Raw genomic sequence first — 12,688 nt, forward strand, 5'->3', positions numbered from 1 at the left:
CCCCTCTGCATCAGATGAAGTCCCACACTGAAAGCATTCAGGAAGAGCCTCAATACCTGGCTTTTCGAATGACCTGAGCTGCCCAAATCCCCCCCCCACACACTCCCCCAGCGCCTTGAGACCCTCACAGGTAAGTAGTGCGCTCTATAAATCCCCGATTTATTGATTGATAGGCCACCACAGTGTGTTTGAGTGTTATCAACAGGCCCTGCCATTGGTTTGTCTGTCTGTAACTATTAAGGGTAGTGAAATGAGCAGTGCTGCCTTCTTTAATATACACAGAATCTCAGAGACTGACTTGGTTTGGCTTCACCTCTGAAAGCTACTATGAGGGTGCTGGTGAGCTACCAGTAGCTCCCGAGCTACTGGTTGGAGACCCCTGGATTAGTGTCTCACAGAAAAAGCCCACAGGGGAGCAATCCCTTTTAGGATGAATGCCCTCACCCACAATAGGTGGCGTGCTTCATCATATAGGCTTCTCCTCCCAGTGGGAACACCTTGCCCCAGTGGGGGCTACAACTCCCTCACTGTGAGGCAGGAGCTCTGGGATGTTTTTGATATGATAATATACTGTTAAGGATGCTAAAATCCCATATGTGAGTTTCTGGTGTAGTGAGGACGCAGCGCAAAAAGATAGATAAGTGAATTGAAATGGTGAGATTAAAACTACCTAGTGGGGGCAAAAACTCTTTATTCACTTGCTCGCACCGGTAGGGTTAAAAAGCAGTGCAGTAGGCAGTATAGATTCAAACTAGATATCAAAAACGGTCATGTCGTGTATTTTTATACCTGCCTATATTAATTGTTTTAGCACTATGGTAGAAATCTACCATCTTTTTACTTGGTTGGTGCTTATAATCATTTATATCTGTTTCTGTCTTATGGTTGTTTCAGCACACCTATTTTACACTAGAATGATGCTGGTTCAATAAATGCTTACTGAAAACGTCCCCAACGTTTATTCTGTGTAACTCTTTGAGAAAAAGTGAGCATGGGGTACTAAGCGAAAAGTACTGTACTGTTTCCACGATCCCTGATAGGACAGAGTTGTCATGTTCGATAGTTGCCAAGAACTATTCACTCCTTTGTAAGAGGGGTTTCTAGTGGCACTGTGAGCTATCTGGTATACAGGCAAACATACCTGGTGGGGGTGTCTGGAATCAGTCTGGACACCATTCCCAGAGACTATGTTGTCTAAACGTGCAGATCCTATATAGGTTTATAGGAACTACACAACATTGCGCCGGCAACGTTGGTTTGGTACATATTTACCAGTCAAATCTGAGTAGTTCAGTCATGCTATTCTCAGAGACCCCATCTCACATTTTCCAGAGACATCTTGAGTGGGAAGGGTGTAGGTGTGGCTGTAGGTTTATCAAGCTTGAAGGACAAATCGTTCCCTGTTGTGCATAAAACCCTATCACAGTTTCTTTGAAACTTGCTCTTTTTTCCAATAATGCAGATATAGACACAGCTGCGCCAACACAACGTGCGACTGCAGCAAGGGAGGAAGAACAAGAAGGTGAAATAAACTTTTCAGAAATCGTGAGAACTGCCCTTACTTTAAAACTAACAGACTATGGAGTCACAGCTAGCGGTGGGAGTCAAATTCGTGATTGAGGCACACAAATCCAAACACATACATTTCATTCTCATACTAAAGATGAAACACCAGATGAATACTGTCAGTCCGCTCAACTACCAGAAGCACATTAACTGGTTTAAAGGTGCCCTCCCACACACAAAAGAAAAATTGAGCCTTGGTCTGTTCGGAAGAGATGGAGATGGAGCAACTTGGCCAGTCCAAGTGGCTTACACACCACATCCAGACATTGACACAATGCCAGTAGCAGACTTGCGTCCACTTCATAAAGAAATAATAAAACTTTATAGAAACCTGACACAGTTCGTGATGACAACACTCACACTTCAGCCAGCAAGGGCTACACCTACAGGACAAATTCCGGGATCTACAACTAAAGAACACCACAAACGTTACATGCAGTTATGGGTAAAACGTGAGCAAATGCCATTCTGGATAGCTAAAAAAATAACACAGTTAAAGGCAGTATTTCCACACACAAGCCGTCAAAAAAAGCACAAAATGCTAACAATCTGCTTGCCAATGGGGATAGTTCCCCAGATAGAGGATTGTACCTCTTGGGGTACAGTATTCGCTGCCATATATACACCAGAACTCATGGTATCCCTTCATTAGCAGTAATACCAGCTGTATTAAGACAAATACAGAATTAGTATGGAGTCGAACCTGCTCTAAGCTTAGGGTTGAAATTGTTTGGAAATTTTGCCCAGGTATCGGCTATTATATTACCTAACATAAAGGTTGGCAGCAGTAGCGGCAATATACCAATGCCTGAGGAATTTCACTCCTTTAGAACAGGAACGCGAATTACCTAAAATTATTGAAGACACCTATGCCGAATTAGGTAGAGATAGTTTTGGAGCTAGAGCAACAAAACCTCAACTGATGGATGGTCTTGAAAAAGAGAACACCATGCAAGCATCTGATTCTTCCAAGAAGAAATGGGATAACAATTTTAAAAAAAGAATAGAGAGAATAGATCACAATCCAGGGGTGGGTCTCCTCAACAAGAGGTACAACCGTAGGAACTGTGATGACATTAAAAAACCTAACAGGTATCAGGATAATGATACACGTTTCTCTCGTTCCAGTCACGGTCCATCAAAAAAATCTGAGAGGGAAGGACGGTCAGAACTCAGACAACGAGAGCGTATAAAGTCCAGAAACATGCAACTCACTTCAGACTATACTTCCAAAAAAAGAAGAGAAACCAAAATCAAAACCTCAATTTAAAAAAGAAGAAAGTAGCAGGTCTTAAAGCTAGACATGCACAGAATTTTGAACTGGGAATGGGCTCTGACGATGCTAGACAGCACTGCAGAAGTAACAATAGCTCGGCAGAACCTGATGGAATTTTTGGTGACAGAGGAGTTGAATGAACATGACACAGTGGAGACACCCGATACGAGGGTAAATGTCCCTCATACGTTACATGAAATAACACTTCAAATGGAGGGGGACAAACCCAGAAAAATTAAAGGTCATGACTCATAGATATGACATCTTTTTTGCTGAAAAAAGACTGGCCGCCTGAAATTGTTATGGATTGCCCAAAGGGAAAACCAGTAATTTTACCAGCCTTTTCTGACCTTGTTCTAATATCCTTAAAACATACATAGGCACAGGAGTGGGCAATAGCACTTGCTCCAGCATTATATCACAAACATGTTGGGTGGGATGCTGAGTCACCTCAACATGTTATCCCAGTAAAAGCTACTCCAACTCCACAGAGACAGTACCCAATATAACAAGAAGCGAGAAAAAAGAGGTCAGGGATATCTTATATCAACTTGAATACCAGGGTGTAATTGAAACTTGCACCTCTTCAATGAATAAGCCTTTGTTTCCGGTAATGAAACCCGATAATTCATACCGTCTAGTTTTAGACCACAGACATTTGAACACATGCACTAAAATATTTGCAGTTCAGCATGCACATAGTGCCGCATTAATGAATAACATTGTGCGGAAAAAATACAAAACAACACTAGATACCTCAAATTGATTTTTCTGCCAAAATATAGCGCCCAAAAGCAGATATTTGACAGCAATCTCAGCGCTCGCTTCTCATTGTCCTAAGGGTATAAGAATAGCCCTGGGTTGTTCTTCGCTTGGGTAACAGAGTTACTTCAGAATTTGGATGAAGAGGCATCGTCCTATGTAGATGATATTGATCTGACGGATGAAGATTTGAAGGATCACTTGACCAGGGTGAGCAACATCATTATGGGGTTCGCCTCTGAGGGCTACAAATTTAATTTAAAGACATCGAAAATAGCCCACTTCAATGTCCTATTTTTGGGATATGAGCTTTCAAGTGAAGGGAAAAGTCTGCCAACTAACTTTTTAGAAAAGCGTACGCTGCTCCATACTCCCAAATCGTTAAAAATCGTACAATCCATATTGGGATTCTTGGATTTTGGAAGAACTTACATTTTAGATTACGCAGAAAAAGTAAAACCTTTCTATGACCTAATAAGACCTGATTTTTCAGCAAGACATTGGACACAGGAACACACAGATATCCTTCATTCCGTACAAGCTGACATGAAAGCTTCAAAACACCTACACACACGAGTAAATACCACAAATTTGGTGATATATGTTATAGCTGGTCAATCTGGGTATACTTACCTGACCTTCAATGAAGGCGAAACAGTACCTGTAGCATATAAATCACCACTGTACACAAACGCAGAAATTTGTTTTGCTTCTGACAACAGTTCAGACTGCTGTAGTGAGAGAAAGAGCACTGGCTCAGTGGAAACGAATAATTGTGACTCCGGTTCCAGCCTTCGAGGCTGTCACAAAGGCAAACGTTCCAAATGCTAAAAGCTTTACATACAAGATGGATACAATGGGCTAATTCTCTCACTGCGACAGACGTAGGTTACACATTTGACTCTACACTTAAAATGCAAGCATTCCTGCAATACGAACAAGAATATCCTCTCCCGAATTAAATAATGCCTCAAGATCAGTATGAATATACCATTCACACTGACGGATCTGTTCAGCCGGCCGTAGGAAGTAAACAACAATACAGCACTGCATGTGCGATTGTGAAAGGTCGTATGGCGGAAGGCAAGTTCCATCCTAGCAGTACGAAGACACCGTCTCTACAAGACTGCACAACACAGCTGGCAGAATTAAAAGCCCTGTTACTGGCACTAATAAATACGGATTGAGAATTTCCCACACCAATTATGTGCGATACTATTTACTGTGTCCAGTCATACAATGAATATATTTACTACTGGGGTCAACATAGGTTTAAAGACTCAAAAGGTGGCACAATTAAGCATAAAATGCTATGGGAAAAGGTAGCTGTGTTGAAAAACGAACTACCAAGAGCTCACGTGATACACACACTGAGTCATCAACATGATGACGTTCACGTTGAAGGGAATTCATTGGCTCATGTAGCCGCAAAGGGGGCAGTACGAACTACTGCTGTAGCTGCAATCACTCGTTCCAAAACGTAAATAGACGGGCAGATAATGGTAGCTGTCATTGCTTCACGCAAAACAGCACAGCCTTACCGAAAGGCTTTCCACTCAAGTACTCCTACAAGGTAGATGCAAAAAATATTAAGTATGCTCAAATTCCAGGAGTGGGGTATAGAGTAATACCAAACATGGATCGCAGATTAGGCTTAATACTCACTGCACACGAAGGTCTAGGCCCTACACACACAGGGATTACAGCAATAGGTTCTTTACTGAAATAACGCTATTGGTGGCCAGGAGTAACTAAACAGACGAAGGATTTTGTCTTAAAGTGCGACATCTGTCAGCAGATGAAAGGTACCGCCATGGCCCGTCCAGCGCATACACCATTACTAATATCAGACAGATCATTCACCTGTGTCTATTTGGACTACTGTGGCCCCCCACAATCAGTTGGGGCTTACAAGTATATCTTGGTGGCACTGGATTGATGCTCTAGATTCCTGTGAGTTTGGCCTCAGCGCTCGGCTGACACTCGAACTGTTGTAAAAGATTTGCGAGTCTTTATAAGGACATACACAGTAGGCACATTACATTCTGACCGTGACCCCGCGTTTAGCTCTAGGGCTTACAAGGAAACCATGGGAAGTTTGGGTATTGCACTGCGATACTCTTCTCCCTACCATCCAGAGGGAAATTCGGTTGTGGAGAGGAAAAACTGGGACTTAAAGCAATCTTTAACAGCAAGGGTATTCGCTTTGGGTGGTAGTTGCGTCAATCACTTATATGGGGTCCAGAGGGCTCTCAACAATATGCTAAGAAGTTCCCTAGGAGGTATCACTCCTTACAAAGTCCTATTTGGGACAAAATGTGGGTACCTGATCTCGACTATGAAATCACAGTGGCAGATGAAAAACCTTTTGACATCTATAAACGTTTGGCTGTTTTACAGGATTTCAATGAATTCTGGGCACAACAAAGCAATGTGCAAGTAAAACGCACCGCCACTGGGGATGTCAAATCAGTCACGGCAAGACCTACCTGGATCGCAATGTCGGGGATCTAGTCAGAGACAAGATTGTGGACAAAGAAGAACTTGGGCCATCATACAGAAAGCCTGTACCTGTCTTGGCTAATAGAGGAAAAAGAACAGTACTTCTTCCGTCTCTTGCTGGCAAAAAAGAAAAGAGATTGGTCTCCATCGATCTTATCAAACCACACTATGTGTCTGATACTGAATAGTAGGCCTCATGGGCTCCTGGGTAGCCGACGATCTCCTCTTGCTACTATACAGGAGGTTCAGACAGAAAGACTCATAACATTTGAAGAGTCACCAATACCAAGTAATGAACTTTCAAACAATGAAATGGAACTCGTTCCTGTTGATACAGAACTTAAAAATACAAATTAAAGACAAATATCAATTCGGCCTACCACCGATATCTACATAAATATGCCTCTAGAAGAGATATCTGTCAGTTCAACTTGACCTGCTGAACTACCAAAAATAGAGCGAAGTGCATGTGGCTACTTCATCGATTTTGATACCTTCTCTCTGGATCCCAGTGAACCTGAAACAACACCAGCTCAAGTTTCCCGTAAACAACAACTTAATGAATTCTACATTTTTCTGAAAAAGACTTACCTGGTCTCACCATGGCTACAACTCTGGATAATAACTGGAATCCTGTTTTTTGTATTCTGGATTGGCCTAGTGACTGTCTTTTGCTTACTCATGAATGGAAGCTATCTCCCAGAATGCTCTACAGTCTCAAATGTGAGCTTGGTCCTGAAACCTCATATGTCATCTCATCGTGAACAAAGAGACCTGCCCTTCGTGAACATTACAGCTGTTCCAACTCCTGATGGTATAGTTTGGGACAAAGTTTCATATGATGTATTTGGTCCCGCTGAACATTTGAAAATACCTCATGTATTTGAAATGTCTTTATATTATATTACCTCCAGTACATTTTCCGAAGATTGGGATTTTGAAACTGTAAATAATATGTTGTCCGAATTAGAACAATCTGCTGCATTTTCAAGTATTGTTAGAGGACACAACTGATTATGACACAATGTATTTACCAACATTATGGTCATCACTTTTTACATAAATCCAGTATCACTTTTTACATAAATCCAGTATCACATAAAATATTTGTACATACCACCAATTGGAACATTGCCCAACACCACCAAAAAGTAGTTTGAGAACGTTTGCCCAGACATTTTCCTTTTTTTCAGGGTTTAACACTTCTGACCCAACCTCATATTACTATAAGGTTGCACCTGCAACTGCACAGAAAAATATGATAACTAACACCAAACAGATTTACTCTGCATCCTTTATTTCCCAAATGTCTGAACAGCGTTTGAACTAATGGAAGGACACTACAGACATAAAATCAGTCTGGGGCTCAAAGGAATGGCAAGTTCAGGGAACAGAAGCACTATTTTGAACATGCCTCATTCCACAGCAGATAATATTTCTGAAGGACACTGTATTTGAACACACCTCGGATTCCATCACCATCACACTTTGAGGGGTGGCAAAACCTTACAACACATGGCGGGGATACAATAGATGGCATCATACATTATAATTCATCAGACACCAGTTGGAAGGGATGGTTAGTTTGACCTTCAGACACAAATAGATGCAAAAAAAGATTCAGAGGTACCACCAAAGGGTCTAGTATGCATAGGCCAGACCAACGCTATGTACAAAGAGAATATCCGGGGGCGGTGACAACCTAAAGTGTAGGAAAGTTATGCCTCGATTGGCTAAAACCTTGACACTGACCCAGGTGAAACAAAGCGCATCCTTACTATCAGAAGACATGGATCTAAGGGACTTTTTATTGGGCCCTTGAAAGCCACCCCTTATACACTGTTTATAATGAAATTCAGAAAATCTCTCAAGAAGTCGCGGGGAGACTCAGAGAAATTAATAGAATTAACCTAGAAAAAACATTAGCTGTAGTTGATAATGGTATGACTACATTAACATCCAGGATTTATTTACTGGGCAACATTGTATCTTCTGCTATAAATATACTAGAACAGGATTTGTCCATACTACAGCACAGACAGTCTCAGCTACGTTCTATTATGTTATTAAGCTGGAAGCTACAATCATTACGTTCCAGTTATGTGCCTTGGCCATTAATCAACAGTACATCCCTATTCTTTGCATACAATCTAACTAAGAGGCAGCTATCAATGGCACAAAGGGAGCAAAATATACAATACTGTGTATTGAAAAACTGGACTAATTACCATTCACTGTGGCAGTCACCATCCACAGAATGGTTAATCCATGGCCACACCTACACTACCCGTCACAACTTTCCAGTTTCAGTATTGCCTAGAAGAACAACAGGCAGGCACATATGAAGCAATGGGTAGGGTATTCATCAAGGAATCTTGGGAATTGCCATACAGATTTCGATGCAGGAGTGGGGACACAGGAGTGATTCTAAGCGGTACAAACAGCAAGAACTCTAAGTGGATCTCTCATATGCCAGGATATCATGCTTCACGGGAACTGGAACTGTTCAGTTGTAAGCTTATCCTATTTGAAAGGTGCCCCTGCTGTCATGACTAATCTGGTGTTCACTTTGCTTTCAAATGGGAGTTACTCGATGCTGAATGATCAAGATTGCTGTGGGATGCTTCCGGGCATCGCAAATCTTGTCACTGTTAACTTCAGGGTTACTTGTTGTATGCAAGTATTGTTTCCACCGACCCACACAGTCAGGGAGGCACCGTTATGGCCTTTGCTGAATGTTTCCTTTATACGGTTTGATACTCTGAGCTGAATGAAAGCCACGCTTTTACAGAAAACAGTGTCCTTAACCTCCGCCCGAGAGACTTTTGATCTCCAGGTCGCAAGGTCCTCAGCTGAGATACAGGCACTTGTACAAACAAACTGCCCTTTCCATTTCACAGAAATGGTACGACGTATCTTTAACATGTCTGATACGACCGGCATAGTCAACCTATTTAAGACCATAGGTTCTGGACTGTTAAGCACCTTTCAGTCTTCGGAGTGATTCCAAACTTCATACACTCCTATAAGAGGGATGGGCGGAAGGAGAAACGAGGAGGCCAAATTTGTGGATCAATTTTGAAGTGGTTTATTACAAGGTGCATAAGAAGTTATTCAATAAGACAAGGTGATGAGTATCATGGCCGAATCTTCTTCTTCCTAAGGTAGTGGTGAGCTTCTTCCTGCTTGTCCAGGGGTTCTTGGTGTGGGAAGGCACCCCGGCAGGCTCGGAAAAGAGAGGGAGAAAAAAAAGCAGTAAGTCCTTTTTTTATTTCTACTATCCTATTGAATGAGAACCCTTCACCAGATTTTGTAGACACACACCCTTAGTGTGAAAAAGGAGGGAACGAAATATAAGTCTTTCTGGCTTTCCTGGATCGTTCATGGAGTGACCACAGAGGGGTGGAAAATGGGATAGCCGTGGAGCAGTGCGCTAAGGAAACAGCATTTTGCTACTGTGTCTTCGACTGAAAGCTTTCCGGTTGCCAAGACAGTATGTGAGGGAACAAGGATGGTATCAGAGGTGCTCAGGGATAACACGGAAAACAATAGCGTAATGACGGAGGCACAATCAGCGTGATTACCAAACATCAGTGGAACGCTTTCGCTTAGCGCTTAGTGCAGGGTTGTACCGCTCACTGCCCTCCCTCTATGCCCACCCCCTTCACGTACCACATACCGCGTCAGCAGCAACTCTCCAGAGTTGCAGCGGCTCGTAGGGTATTCTCCAGGGCGTCCACCACTCTTCGGACCAGCTCTCTGTTTCGTCGTCTGGTTCAAGGGTCACACCATGGGCAGCCTCTGGACTTGTTCTCTGGGGATGTCCGCTGGTGGATACAGAGTCTACCTCCTTGTCGCTATTCTCCTTGCCGCTCTTCTCCTTGCTCCTGGGCTGTTCTCTCTGCTCCTCCGGTCCAAGACGCCGCTGTTGCTTTTCAGGGTTCCTTACATACGGCACGGGCCCCTCCTCCCTGTCTTCCCATTGGCTAATCGCTTCCTCTGGCGGGAGTCCTCCCTGAACGGAAGAGGCAGTGGGAGAGGTTAACCCTATCTCTCTCTGTCCTCGGGCGTCATCCTTACTCTGATGCTGATAGGAAGGAAGGGTAGGGTGTCTATGGGAGTGACCTCCTCACAACTCCATATTCTGAAGTATTTTTGGAGGACTTCCGCTAATCCCGTTACTAATAGCAGGAATCTTGATTGCAATTTTTCTGCTACGCAATGGACGTCGCAGTAACTAAAGAGATGGGAAAAACGCTCCTAGAGCGCCGAAACCGTGATCGCATGGTACTCCATCTGGGCATACTTCACCTTTGAGAACAAAGTGATTCTTGGTTCCTATCGTTTCGACCAGTCTAGATTTACTGTGTTTTGTCTTTCCACTGATGCCTGTTCTGTGGACAAGAATGAGTGTTGGATCTCTGTCTAACACTTCCATCGGTTGCGCCACTGATTGTGGAGGCTTTACTGGACCCAATAACGGCCCATGTACTGCTGTGTCCTCAGCGTATTCCCATGTTGATGTCTGCATTCTCAGATCCACCACAGGATGCTTCAGATCCTGTTGGAACGGATACCGGCTCCTCTACAAACACTCAGGCCTTGGATGGCATACAGGCTTCCCCAGCATCAGCTGAGGGCAATACAGAAGATAATCTATGCTCGATTGACCTGATCTGTGAGGTGTTGCAGGCACAGTAATTTGCAATGGAAAGCAACAGTGATGTTGCGTTTCCCAGCCTTGACACAAACATTTGTCTCATCGTGTGCTGGGAAAAATGTTGCCTTCTTCAAAACAACCAAATTTGGAATTCTAAGCAACTAACACTGTTCTTTTTACTGAACGGCTTGGTTTTCAGACACTCCTAGGTGTTCAAACTATTTATATGAGCATATTTTAGTAAGATGTCCACTGCTTTAAATATAATTTTAGCATTGAAATTTTTTTAAAAAATTTTTTACACACTATTTTATGGCTAATTAGTTGTTTGCGTACAATGCCTAAAAGTGCATTACAAATGTTAGTACGTAGTCCAGTCGGATGAGGAGTGGGTGTTATGGTACACAAATATAGGCTCAGGTAGCAACCAAACCTTTCACCTATATTTCCCCTTCCATTACACTACATAACGGTTCTTGGGACGGACCTTTTACCTAGTTATGGACCTGCTCACAGGATGTGGGTTTTCCCTGAAAAATAGCCTCATTCATTATGCATGACCATTCTTGGAAACTCAGCAGGACTACCATCTCCTGTATAATAACTATGTATAAAGGTAATTCCTTCTGTCATCCTAAGTCAGACATGACACAGCAAGGTAGATCCCCTCAGGGTACCACTTTGGTTATATAAACACCATATCTTTGCTGAGGCAGGAGAGGAGAAAAAGGACCTCCATGCTGACACACTGGTGTGAGACAGTGAGATTCCAGCCTGCAGACATTCCAACTGACAGAGATCTGACATCCTTCGTGGGGTGTCCATCTCGAGACCAAGACGGGGTCCCACAGTCTCTCACTTCAGGTAACGGGGTTGATTTTATCCTAGAGGGATTCTTGGCTCTACACTACATGCTAGGTACACTAAGGTACATCTAGTTAGGGTCACATTGTTGGAATATGCATTACTGTCATGTATTTTTATACCTGCCTGTATTTATCGTTTTAGCACTATTGTAGAAATCTACAATCCTTTTACTCTGTTGGTGCTTATAATCATTATAACGGTTTCTGTTTTATGGTTGTTTCAGCACACCTATTTTACACTAGAATGACACAGATTTAATAAATGCTTATTGAAATCGTCCCTACCGTTAATTCTTTGTAGCTTTGAGACAAAGTGAGCACGAGTGACTGAGCGAAAAGTACTGTACTGTTTCCACGATCCCTGATGGGACAGAGTTGTCATGTTCGATAGTTGCCAAGAACTATTCTCTCCTTGGTATGAGAGCTTTCTTGTGGCACTGTGAGCTAGCTGGTATACAGACGAACATACCCAGTGGGGGGTTCTGGAATCAGTCTGGACACAAATCCCACAGATCCTATATAGGTTTATAGGAACTGCACGACAGTTCTTGATTTACCTTTGGTTAGGCTTGTCATGTGCATTCAGGTTGTTTCTCAAAACTGTAACATGAGCAAACATTCATCAGAATTGTTTAAATCATATTTACACGTATGAATCACTCTTCTAAACATACACCACTTTCTTAGATATAAATATACATACTTCATGAAATATCAACTGTCTCTGAACAAGCTGCGGATCCTGTCTGATCCTCAAGTAGCTTTAGAATCCAAAAAGGACAATAAAATTCAAGGTTTATAATCCATAAAGGGTTTTCTCTAAAAGTACTTTTAATTCACTTAAGGTCACTTTCCAAATACAATTTAATCACTTGGAATACTTCTCTGAGCCTCCTTTCAAGCTTCCTTTCACACACCACCTAACAAATGTCTGATGGTAGGGTCCTGGCAGCACCAACAAAGTACCTCAATAAACAAGAAACAATGCTCTGGCCCACACAGAACTTATACTCAATATCATCAATATGGCCACAGATATTTACAAAAGTCAGGGAA

This window comes from Lissotriton helveticus, chromosome 10 (genome assembly GCF_964261635.1).
Source record: "Lissotriton helveticus chromosome 10, aLisHel1.1, whole genome shotgun sequence".
Taxonomy (NCBI): Eukaryota; Metazoa; Chordata; class Amphibia; order Caudata; family Salamandridae; genus Lissotriton; species Lissotriton helveticus.